Raw genomic sequence first — 12,704 nt, 5'->3', positions numbered from 1 at the left:
ATTATTCTAGTAGGGCCAAAAAGATTAATATGAAGTAGTTTAAGAGGCCTAGTAGTTGAAATGCAATTCTTAGGTTTGAAAGAAATTCTTTTATGTTTTCCTTGAGCACATGCATCACAAACCTTGTCATTTTCATATTTCAATTTCGGCAAACCAACAACCAAATCATTTTGAGAAAGTTTTGAAATTACATGCATACTCGCATGTCTAAGTCTTCTATGCTAAATCTAACTCTCATTTTCTTTTTGAGCCATAAAACAAACATTTTTAGAGGATAGATCATCTAGATGCACTACATAAATATTTCCTTGAAAATGTCCAACAAAAACAAGTTTGTTAGTTTTGATATCAATTACTTGACAACACATGGATTCAAACACAACCCTAAATCCTTTATCACACAATTGACTAATGTTGAGTAAGTTATGCTTAAGTCCTTTCACAAGTAAAACACTTTCAATAGTAGTAGAGGAATTGTTACCAATGGAGCCAATCCCTTCAATTTAGCCTTTAGTTGTCACCAAATGTAACATCTCCTTCACTTTTAGCTTTCAAGTCCTTAAAAAGAGTTTTGTCTTTGGTCATGTGTTTTGAGCATCCACTATCAAGGTACCATGGATTGTTCTTACTTGAATTGGCTTTGTAGCAATGCTCATTCACCTACAAAAACATAATTAAAATTTTGTTTTGGGTACCCAAATTTTCTTGAGTCCTTGAGTATTAGTACTAACAATTTTTGTGCATTTTGGAATCCACTTCATTATAATAATCTCATCTTAAGATGTGCTAACTCTTTTTGGAATCCACACTCTCCTAATGAGCTTACCTCTATAAGTGACTTTCTTTAAGGAATATTATTGTATAGAATGACCCAATTTATGACAATGTGCATATATACCAGATGAATCATTTGGCTTAACAAGGAAATTTTTTAAATGAATCTCTTTGTTGCCACCATTATATAGCCTAGTCCATCTTTATCAAAGAATGCTCTTTGTGTTTCAAGCATGTCATTGAGCTTTTGATGTCCCATATAAAATCTAGAAAATGAATTATGCAAATTTTCATTTTTCTTAGTCAAGTCATTGACATTCAACTTTAAGAGCCCAACTTCCTTTTTTAAGTCTTCTTTTGCTTTAGTCAAGGATTTATTTTCTAGTTTCAACTTAGAGACCATTTTCTTATATTTCATGCTCATGTTCTCAAATTCTATGGCTAATTCATCATAGACATCTTGTAGTTCATCAAATGTATATGAATTTAAATCATATGGATTAAAAGTTACTTTGGGCTCATCAAGAGCCATGAGATATAGATTGGCTACTTCTTTCTCATTTGATTCATCATAAAAAAAGTCGCTATCACTTTATGTTGCTACCATTACTTTTTTCTTTGGCTTTGTCATGTTTTGCTTCTTCCACAAAGGATTATCAAATTTAATATGACCTGATTTGTTTCATTCATAGCAGATAATTTGATCCCTTTCTCTTCTATTTGATTTTTCTTTAGTCATCTCCCTTTGTGATCTTCTTTTACTTGAGAACTTGTTCATCCTCATGAACTTCTTAAATCTCTTTGCAAACATGGCCATCTCTTCATTTTCATCATTTTCATCTTGTCTAAAAGTTTTTTCATCTTCTTGAATGGTAGATTTGAGAGCAATGCCACCTTTCTTGATTGATTCTTATCTTTTTTTTATCTTCATTTCATAAGTGAAGAGAAAACCCACTAGTTCATCCAAAGAGAGTGTGTGAGGATTTTTGGACTCTTCAATGGCTATCACTTTGGCTTCCTAAATCTTTGGTAGACTATTAAGAATTTTCTTCACCATCTCCACGTTTGAGTAAGTCTTCCCAAGAGCCTTTAAACTATTAATGATGTCGGTGAAGCGATTTGACATCTCTCTAATGGCTTCATCTGGTTTCATCTTGAATAACTCTTAATCATGAGTGAGCATGGTAATTTTTATCTTTTTTCCTTAATTTGTACCTTCATGAGTGATAGCTAACTTATCCTAAATTTTTTTTGCATTTTCATACAAAGAAACTCTATTGTACTCACTTAGCCTCAATGCATAAAGAGTGTATGCATTGCTTTGGTATTGAGTTGAGCCATCTTCATATCATTGACATCCCATTCACTATCTAGCTTGATCACTTCTTTACCATCCACCATCTTCATTGGAATTTGAGGACCATTTACAATGACCCTCCAAACTTCATAATCATTAGCTTGAATGAACAACCTCATCCTAGTCTTCCAATAGGAGTAGTTGTCACAAACAAAGAGAGGGGGTCTTACAATTGAATGCCCTTTACTTCCAAGAGATGTTGCAACTGTTTCATTTACCATGAGACACACCTCTTGTTGGCAACTATAGTTATTGTAGCTTGAAGATGGTTCTTCCACATTGATTACCATATTTCTTTGAGTCATTTTCAGGATCACTCTTAGGTTGTTAAACCTACAAAAAAGAGTACTAGCTTTAATACCGATTGTTAACTCAAAGACTTAGAATAAACCAAGAAAGGGGTGAATTGGTTTTAACAAAAATTTTCAAAAACAATATTAAATAAGCACAAATTTAGCTAAGCAAATTATCTAACCAAATAAGCACAATAATTGAAAGTAAATAAGAGATAGGGATAGAGAATTTGACACCAAGATTTATACAGGTTTGGTCCTTTCTTTAGGCACCTACATCATCTTCCTTAGCCTCTCTTTTCAAGGAATTGAATCTACTATGTGTTAAAGAATACAATCAAGCTTCTCAAAGCTTTACAAAATCAACACTACACACTCTTAAGCGTTATCCTCCCTTTTAAGCTTACAAACTCACAATACAAAATTTTTGAAGTGTTTTGCAAACTTTAAGAACCTCTCAAAGGTTTGGTGTTTGCTAATTTAAAGTACACAATAGTATAGACAAGAAAATAAAGAAAAACTAATGTGGGTAGAAGTTTCTGCACTTTTTCTCTCTTTGAACAGGTTTGAATGCTTGAGTAGATTGGTTGGTGAATAGCAATAAGTTCTTTTGGCTCTGGTTATACTTGATCTACAGTGAAAGGCTTTATTTTTAGGTAGGAAGAAGTTAAGAGCCGTTGCTTTGCATTTAATGCCTCAAACCTACAAAAATTTCAGACAAAATATAGCCGTTGGAGGTTTTTGGGCTTCGGGGAATTGATTGGTTCAGGTTGGAGAAGGCACAAATTTGTGCTTGAAACACCTTACCCGATCAACCAGGTAATGTACCTGATCGATCTGTTTTTTAGGTGATCGATCCCTTTTACTTGTTTTCGAGTAGAAAAAGCTTTCTGTTTCAGAATCAATCAATCCTTTTAATGAAGGGATCTATCCCCTATGCAGGGCGATCGATCCCTTTTCTAGAAAATTGAGCGAGGAGATCATTTTGTATGAAAAAGTGATTAATCCCTTGAATGAGGGGATCAATCCTTACAGGGAGAGGATCGATTGGTTTTTGTCAAAACTTGAATAATTTCGATTCTGGAAGAAAACAGGATCGATCCCTTTTATCAAAACATGCATTAATCAGGTTTTGTTTCGAGAATTTGACTTGTTTTGGTTCTTAAATGGATTTTGGCAAGATAAAAGGATGGAAAAATGTTCAATTTAAGCTTAGAAGAGATTGATTCAAGTTAGGCAAAATTTTGTTTTGTCAAATCAAAACTCTTAATCAATTCAAGGCCAACACTTATAGTCTTAACTATTTAAACTTAAATTAGAATAATATTCAAATAGTTGTTTGTTCAACTTATTAATTTTAATAAGTTAATTATTTTAAACTTATTTAAATTATTCTATAATTTAAATAAGTTTTATAAAACAATTATAAAACTTAACTTATATTAAAATAATTAATAAATTATATCAATATTATCTATTTAATAAATTAAATAATAAACTTATTTGAACAATTATCTAATTAATATTAAAATATTGAAAATTATTTTTATTTTATTCTAAATAAACTTGTATGAGCTTAAATAATTATTTTATGACAAAACAAACGATCATAATAATTTGAAATAGATAATTATTCACATAATCTTAATATTTGAACTGATTTAGAAAATGAATTAGTAATATTAATAGTATTAAAATTACCTATATGATATTATTATAAGATAATAATAAATCTAAATTAGTAATTTAATTATATAAGGACTAAACAAATAATTATATAATAATTAGAACTATAATTAATACAATTTATATTTAATATTATTTTTTGAATATATTAATAAGAAGTTTTTAATTTTTACGAACAAAAACATTTATATAGTTCTAAATATATAATTTACTTATATATTATTAGTAAATTATATAACTTAATTTATAATGTTAAGTAATAATAGTTATTAATAGTTATTAATATTAATATATCTTTGTTCATATAAACATATTTATATGTTTTATACTGATTAATTGATAATATTAACAAATAATTTATTATATTTAATTTATATAAATTATTGTAATTTATAATCTTATTATAAATTAATTATAAATTAATATAAAAATAATTATAATTATTTATTAAATATAATATATTTAATTATAAAATTATTTTTTAATAATTTAATTAATATTATTATGATAATTTATTAAATTTAATAATAAGCTATTATTTAAATTATTTTAAATTATTGTTAATTAATTATATTATATATAATAGTATAAATTATTTGTATATTATAACACAAAACTTTAATTAAAAAATAATGACTATAACTATTAATTTAAATAATTATTTATAATAATTTATTAATTCATTATATTAATTATACCATATCAAATAATTAGGTTTTGAAAATATTTATATATTTTTATAAATATATAAAGCTTATTATTATTGATAATAATTTATAATCAATTTAAGTATCATATTAAAAAACAATATTACTATTAATTTATTAATAATCATAATTTATTCAAATAATTAATTATTTTATAATTCAAACTAAAAAATATATATTTAATAATAATATAATAAATATTAAAATTTAATAAATTTATAAATTATAATCAATAATTTATTGAAAAATAATTAATATTGATTTAATATATAAATAATTTAATTAATTTAATATTAATTATAATTTTATTAACCTAATTAAACATGTTGAATTATAACTTATAATAATTAATTCCTAATTAGGTTTTTTAACTATTATTTATAGTTAATAATATTAATTACATAATATAATTGATTTTATAATTATAATATATTAAATAAATTATTTCCAACGCACTATTAAATATAAATTCAATAATAATATTTACATTACTATTCATTGTTATATAATTATTTATAAGGTATATTATAAATTTTAATATTAGTTATTAATTAGTATATCAATTTTAAATTATATATAATTTAATAAAATTCAATTCATAATGACTTTCAATAGTCAGATCAATTGTTCAAATGGTCAAATCTATTTGAACTTGTTTATTAATAATTGAAATTTAATATTAATAATATTTATGATAATTAATTATAATATTTTATAATTAATATATTAATCATATAATCTTTAAACAATTAAATATTAAATTAATTATAATATTAAGTTTATAATGAGTAATAATATTAAGTTAATATTATTATAATTAATTATAAGGTAATTTGATAATTTATTGATACAAAAAATAAATAATCACATATCAAATTAATTAATTTTAAAAACAAAATGATTATAATAGTATTAACTATTATTAAATAAATTGATAATAAATAATTTATTAATTAATTATCTATATTATTTAATAAAATGTAAACAATTTGTATATTTTAATAACTTATTTTATTATTATAGTTAACTATTATTACTAATATCATATATTTAATATTTATTGAATTTTTATAATATAAAATATTTTATGACAATTTGTAATAATTAATAATTTAATTATTGATAATATAATAATTATAATTACAATTATTGTAACTAATATTTTGTTATTATAAAAAGAAATTTATTCAAAAATTGTTTATATTATAAAAATGAACTAATTAATATATTTTAATATGATATATTTTTATATTATCTATTCAAATAATTATTCATTTAAATAATCAGTTAAATAATAATTATGATTATTTGATTAATAATCAATTTAAATTATATATTTGTTAATCTTTAATTTATTACTATAATAATATTAATTATAATTGATATAATTATTAATAACAATTATATAATATGAAAAATATTATAGTATATAATTATAAAATTAACTTAATTATACATTTAATTAGTATTATAAGATATTGTTATTATTATATTATGTATTATTATAGTATAATATAAATATATAATATATAAAATAATAGTTATTATACTAATAATAAAAATACTTTAATAGGTTAAATATTAATTATAATTATTATAATATTATCTGTAATATTAATTTATATTAATTATTTTATAAATTAATTTAATAAATTTGTTTATTATTAAATACATTATAAATATTAATTGATATATACATTATTTGGCTATTAATAATAAATAATATAAATATTATTAACTATTTGAATTTGTTCGGTAATTATCTAAATATTAGTTTGATAAATTATACATAACTATTATTCAATTGTTTAATAAAATTAATATTATTATATATTTAAATTAATAAATAATTATATAATATTTTTTATATTATAATAAATATTTAATTTAAATATTTAATATATAATAATATTATATAATTAAATAAATTAAATATATTATAATGATAAACATTTACTTATTAATTATTGTAATTTAACTTATTATATAATTTAACTATTATATTTAATTTATTAACTATTATTATATCTATTAATATTTAATATTACAGATTGTTATTAAATAGTCATAACTAATTTTATATACGTAATATTAATTGAATTATTAATAAAATTAATAAACTATAATTAATATAAACAATAATATTAATAATAAATTTATTGATATTTCATAAATTTTTATTAATAAGAGATTTGAACAATTATCTATTTTAAATTATTATGACCTTTTGTTTTGCCATAAAACAATTGTTTTTGTTCATACAAGCTTATTTCAAATAAAATAATATAAATTTACTAATATTCCAAAGATTAACAAGTAAAAATATATAAAATAAATTTATTTTTTGAACACGTTCAAAATAATTATGACTATTTGAACAATTATATATTTCCAATCGTTATAATCTTTTGTTTTGTCATAAAACAATTATTTATCTTCATACAAGCTTATTTGAAATAAACTAATACTAATCTAGTAATATTATGAAATTTAATAACTGATAGATTTAAAAAATAAAATTGTTTACCGAACCAATTCAAATAGTTATTAATTAAAATATATAATTTGTTACTTATTAACTAATTGTAAATTCTATGATTAAATTAATAGTGAAAAACTACAGTCCATATATGGCTAAAGCCATTACAAACCATGTCTTGCTCATCGTTTGAATGTTCTTTAATGAAACTTTGCAAAAAGCTCCTTGAAATACCTTTGCTCTCACTTTTGATTAGTAATTTGTTTATATTTATAATTAAATTCTAATTATAATAATTAATATTAATTATTATGATATTAACAATTAAAAATTGAAATATAATATAATTATTAATTAAGTAACTTATAATTATATTATAGTTATTATTTTATAAATTAATATACCTTATTTATAATTATTTATTATTTAAATAAATATTATAATCTTATAATATATAATTGATATATTAATTTTATTATTTTATAATTATAAGTAATAAATTATATAATAATTTAATTTAATTATTAAAATAATTGCTATAATAATTAATTATTCTTAATAATAATATAAATATATAAATATAAATTTATTATGTTATAAATAATAGGTTTAGTTTAACAATAAATTAAATAATTATTAATAATATATGTTTAATAATTATTAATATTATAATTATTAATTTATAGTATTAATTAAAATAATTAATATTGATAGATAAATAAATATAATTATTATTATATAATAAATAGATTAATATATAATAATTATTTATATTATTAAATAATATAAATTAATTTATATTTAATATTAAAAATAAATATTAATAATAATTAAGATAATATAATATTATAATAAAATAGTTATTTTATTTTGGATAAACTTTGTAGACACCATATTTGGTCCGAGCCTAAGGTCATTGGGCTTGGTCCAATAGGGTTTGGGCTTAAACCTATTGGATCCGATTCATGATCCAATTAGCTAGCCCAAGAGGCTTTTATTTTTATTTTTATTTTTATTTTTATTATTTGTCTATTTATTAATATATATTTTTTATTTTTTTATCTATTAATATTTATATTATTTATCTACTTTTATTTTTCATTATTATTATTTATCATTTCTTTTATTTATCTAATTATTTTTTTTGTTATCTATTAATATATTTATCTTTTTATTTTGATTAATTTTCGGTTAAGATTAGGATTAGGATAAAAAAATTGGAATGAATTTGGCTATGATTTGGGAATTGGCAGAGTTGGGATTGGATTCAAAGATTGAATTCAAATCCTAGAAAGAGTTGGGATTGATCAGAAACTCTTCTGATCAATCCCTATAAATAGGTGTTGGAAGAACAGAAGAAAAAACACAGAGAAATGCATACACAGAGAAGAAAAGGAAGCTAAAAAAAGGTTTTTGTGGGTTAGAATAGCATTAGAAATTGGTGGGATTTTTTTTAGAATTTTTGATGATTTTTTTTCTGGAAATTTCTGGTTGAATTTTTCAGCAAAGTTTAAATTTTTTGGTGACTTTTCTGGCCAAGTTTAAATTTTTCGGTCAGCTTCCCAGTTTTCGGTGACTATTTTCATAAATCGATCAGCTTTTCGGTGAACTTCCTACGAAAAACTCAGATTTCAATGAAAATTTTTAGTATCCGACGAGATTCAATCGGAGTTCTTTGTCGGTTTAGAGAGAAGGGAGAGAAAAGGAAGGGAAGAGAGAGAGGAGAAGAGAGGTTTGCTGAAAAACAGAGAAATTAGCCTTTTATACCCAGTAAAAATGACATCATTTTTACGTTACTGTGCCCAGAGGATCTGTGCGTTTTGAAATCGGGCGATTCGACCCGAGCGTCGACCCGCGTTCAACCCAAGTGCGAGCCGTTTCCCGAGCCGAGCAATTCGAGCCGAGTTACGTCTTTGAGCCGTCCTTTCTTCCTCGAGCCAAGCCGAGCCGAGCCGTTCTCAGGTTTTTTTTTCTTTATTTATTATTATTAATAATTAGATTAGAATTGTTTTATATATTTTATTTATTATTTTATTATTTTATTTTCTTTAAATAAAATTAAAAAATATATATTTTTGAGGAAAAGTTGAAAGTATCAATTTTCCTTGAAAATAAGCTTTCTAAAAAATATTTTTGAGGAAAAGTTGAAAGTATCAATTTTTCTAAAAAATAAGCTTTCTAAAAAATATTTTTGAAGAAAAGTTGAAAGTATCAATTTTCTTTGAAAATAAGCTTTCCAAAAAAAATTTTTTTGGAGAAGAGTTAGAAGTATCAATTTTCCTTAAAAATAAGTTTTCAAAAATAGATTTTTGAAGAAAAAGTTGAAAGTATCAATTTTCCTTGAAATTAAAATTTTTAAAAATTATTTTGGGGAAAAGTTGAAAGTATCAATTTTTCCTATACAAAAGTAATCATTTTTTTCCTTTTTTATTTTCTTGAATTTTCTTTAATGTTAAATAATCTGACGATGGAGCCTCTGCAAGTGAAATAGTAGTTTTCTTGCATACTCTTGAGGTGGAGGGATTTTCTCAATTTTCTGCTAAAAGTATTAGAGTCAATTGAGAATAATTTTCAATAACTAATTACTTGATAAAATTTTAAAGCTTATTGGATAACACAAAATTAAGTTGGTACCATCTTTTGATGGGCATTGTGAGGATGCTATAACCTTCCTCACACATAACTGAACTGCCGAACCCTGTTCTGGTTAGTAGACCCGAACCTATTCTTTTTAGGGACCCTTAAACTTAGGTGTTCCCTAAAAAGATAGATTCTTCAGGTGGCCAATCGCACCTAGATAAAAAAGATTGGTGGTGACTCCTTAAGTCAATGTCTAAGGATAGATCCCTGGATCTAGATGTTATGACAGCTTGACGACTCCGTTGGGGACCTTCGAGAGTCAGGCCAGCAAATAAATTTGTGTTATCCAAAAGCCTAATAAAATTGAACCTTTTGTATAGATTTTTTTTTCATTCATGTTTATTTACTTTATTAATTATGTCATTCATATGCATATGCATAATATGAGCTCTATACCCAAGCTTCGTCCCTCTATGAGGGAGTAAAGTACCTATTGCTTTCGTGAGGTTTAATGCCTCTGCAGTGGCTAGCGAAATACTCTCATTCAAATTGAACCTTTTTCGCTTGTAGCCTGTAATAGGTGAGGATTAGGGTGCCTTACTAGTCTGTGATGGATATGATGTAAAGAGCAATTTGGAAACCTTTAGACTTTAACCTTGAACCACGTATAGTGAACCTTAGAAGTGCTTAAACCTAAGATAGAGCTCTTTCTATCCAATGATAGGTATACCCTAAAACTAGGACACAAGAAGAATGTTTATCTAATCATTTTGATTGTCTAGCTTTGTGCATCATTTTCATTATCATATGTAACATTATGCATCGGCATCACTTTCAGTTCATCTGTGAAACTAACCATGTTGTTTTGTCTGATTTTGTGCGTCTGATCATGTTTTAACATTATCATTCGCATCCATTTCATATTAGATTTCATTCATGAAAATGCACATTTCATTCGTGCATCAACGCATCATACATAAAGCATAGCATAGCATTTCTAATCATAATTATGGTGCTAAAGGTTTAAGAATAGATCCATCTAGCAAGAACCCTATCCATCGATACAATACAAGAGCCAGAGCTAGACAAATAGAGTAGGAAAGCTCTCACAGATTTGAAAAGCTAGAAAAAGCATAGAAAAATATTGAGAATGAGTTAAGTAAAATTTTAGATGCTCTCAACAAATTAAATAAGGGGAAAGGAGTAGAAGAGAACACAAGCCAACAAGGCCCAGTATCACAATAAGTGACTGACCCCCTATATCCACCTAGTTTTAGTCCACCTCAAGCCCAGTCTACACAAGAGGTTCCACCACAATACTTCACATATCCTACATATCCTAGATTGCCATCAGCTTCTAATCTAGGGCATTACCATAGCTATGTGAATCCTGTCTTTACTGAAAAGGCAGTTAAACCAATTCAAATCCCTGATCTGGATGAATTGAAAGGAAAAGATAAAAGTGGAAGCTCAGGAAAACTCCAAAATTAGTATGCTAGAACAAAGGCTACGGGTTGTGAAAGAAATTGGTTTCTATGGTTCAGTTGATGCTGCTGGGCTTTGCTTAGTCCCTGATGTGGTCATTTCTCCTAAGTTCAAAGTACCAAAATTTGAAAAATATGATGGCACAAAGTGCCCAAAAACTAATATTACCACCATGTATTATCGAAAGATGACAGCCCATACTCATAACGAAAAGCTACTAATGCATGTTTTCCAAGATAGTCTTACTGGTTCTGCTGTTAGGTGGTATATCCAGTTAGACAGAACTCGCATCCATTCCTAGAGCGACATGGCCTATGATTTTATCAGTCAATATTGACATATCATGGATTTGGCCCCTGATCGTTTGTCTTTACAAAACCTGGAGAAAAAGGCCAATGAGACTTTTAAAGAGTATGCCCAGAGGTGGAGGGATATTGCTTCTCAAGTACAGCATCCTCTGACTGAGAAAAAAACTATAGTGTTGTTTGTCAACACTTTGAAATCTTCCTATTATGAAAAGATGATAGGAAATGCAACAAAGAATTTCGTCGACATGGTGATCTCTGGAGAATTATTGAAAGTGCCATAAAAAATGGCAAGTTGAAAGGAGGAGAAACCAAGAAGGCATCAGAAAAGAAAAAAACTGAAGCTCAAGCTGTGAGCTTTGATAGACAATAATTCAGGGGTTATCAACCCTATCCACCCCAAGGTTACTCTCTGTACTATCTTGTTGTGAATAATACCTCATCCTACCTATACCAGCTAGTTCCACAACCACCTTATTCATCCACATACAGATCAATTTTTAGCCTTCAAGATTTACATATAGCCTTAACATTCAAGCTCCTGCAAGAACCCAAATTCGTCCTACTAACTCAGCAAGTGGTTCATGAGAGCAACAGATTACTCGAGAAAAACCTGTATTTGATCCAATCCCCATGACTTATATGGAGTTATATCGAGAACTCTATAATAGCCATTTGATTGCCCCCAGCCATGTGGAGCCACTTAAGCTACCCTATCCTAAGCGGTATGATCCTATAGCCCACTACGACTACCACTATGGAATTGCTAGCCATTCTATTAAAAATTACATTGCTTTAAAGCATAAGGTACAACAGTTGATCAATGATGGAATGGTAAGTTTTGATCAAAAAAAAGCAACAACACCTAATGTTAGTGGCAATCCACTATCAAATCACAATGTTAATGCTCTAAGTGAAAATCAAGAACACATTGGTCAGACAGGGTCCGGAGAGTCACAATGAATTGAGGGACAAGATGTCAATAGAGATTCTTCACCTGATTGCATAGGGGGACAATTTTGGAGAATGGAGATAAAG

Source organism: Durio zibethinus, chromosome 13, assembly GCF_047325235.1.
Source record: "Durio zibethinus cultivar Kanyao isolate XHJ-2024 chromosome 13, ASM4732523v1, whole genome shotgun sequence".
NCBI classification, from domain to species: Eukaryota; Viridiplantae; Streptophyta; class Magnoliopsida; order Malvales; family Malvaceae; genus Durio; species Durio zibethinus.
The sequence above is the reverse complement of the archived record's forward strand: the minus strand, read 5'-3'. Positions refer to the sequence as shown.